Here is a 1,527-nt window from a genome sequence, read left to right as displayed (position 1 = left end):
TTTCAATTGTATTATATTTTGTTTATTTTTATTATCTTATAGGTATGTTTTCTACATTACAAAATATTTCAGAAGAATTTGCAATAAGCATTTAAGCTGGTTTTATAGAGAAAAGACAACTTTTTAAAAACTTTTTTTATTAATTAAAAAATTAACAAGCAAAACATTAACATATCATTCCATTCTACATATACAATCAGTAATTTTTAATATCATCACATAGTTGCATATTCATCATTTCTTAGTACATTTGCATCGATTTAGAAAAAGAAATAAAAAGACAACAGGAAAAGAAATAGAATGATAATAGAGAAAAAAAAGATTAAACATACCATACCCCTTACCCCTTGCTTTCATTTACCACTAGCATTTCAAACTGAATTTATTTTAACATTTGAGAAAAGACAACTTTTATGGTCTAAGTATATTTATCAATATACTCTTCAAAATAGCAACCTAAAAACAACACATAGCAATTATTAAGCCTAGTGAGTTTGTCTCTTCTTCAAGGTCACAGTTAGTGAGTGGTAGGAGTCTGGATTAAATCTCAGGAAGCCTGACTCTCATAGTTGATCTTGCCTTTTCAATTCTTTCTCAGCTACATACAATCTATTCAATGAAAACCCAAACACTAAGATGTTTCCTGTGATTGCAGTTGGATTGTCAATTATATGTAGAGTTAGTGGACTTGCAGCATATGAAGCTCATTGAGCATCCATCTAGATTTTTCTCTTACCAATGAAGCACTTCAAAATAACCTTGTTAGTATAAATATCTTCTCAGTTCCTTTCTCTTTTCATAAAACTAAGGACTATTTAGGGGGACCATAACAAACTCCAGTAGAATTTTTCAGGGTGGGAATGAAAATCATATTGTAATTGTTAAAATTTAGGTTCTATAACATAACTTACTAACACAACGCTTCTAATGTAGCTCTCTCCTCATCATCACCAAACCACTAGCATCACCACTGCCAACACTACTTCCACCATTATCCCTGCCATCACCACTACCATCACCAGTGCTGTTACCACTGCTGCTACCATCTGTTTCACCATCACAGCCATCACCATCACTGTCACCACCAAAACCATCTTTCTAGGGTAAGTCTATTTTCAACTAAATTTAATAGTTTTCTTTTAACATATAGAAAACTATAAATACTCAACTTGTACTTAAATTAAAACCATTAACCTTAACTATAATTTATATAACTATTTATTTTGGTAAAATAATACTTTATTTTCTTATTCAGATATCAAAGTCCAGTAAAGAAAGAAAAAGAGAAAGGATCTTGGGGCCTAGGGCAAAGCAGAAAGATGACAAGGGAAATGGAAATAGCAGACTCACAGATTCTCACTTCTGGGGTGGGTGGGGAAAGAAGAGACAGAAATATTGAGAGATCGAAGTGAAATTGGAGAAAATAATGGTGTCAGACAATTACTTAGTAACTAATTCCAGATATTATATATTCCCTTGCTTCCTACATATGAGAACATTTTAGAAAACTATACATATAATTTTAGT

This window comes from Tamandua tetradactyla (assembly GCF_023851605.1).
Source record: "Tamandua tetradactyla isolate mTamTet1 chromosome 18 unlocalized genomic scaffold, mTamTet1.pri SUPER_18_unloc_1, whole genome shotgun sequence".
In the NCBI taxonomy this organism is placed as follows: Eukaryota; Metazoa; Chordata; class Mammalia; order Pilosa; family Myrmecophagidae; genus Tamandua; species Tamandua tetradactyla.
Note: the sequence above shows the minus strand (reverse complement) of the source record.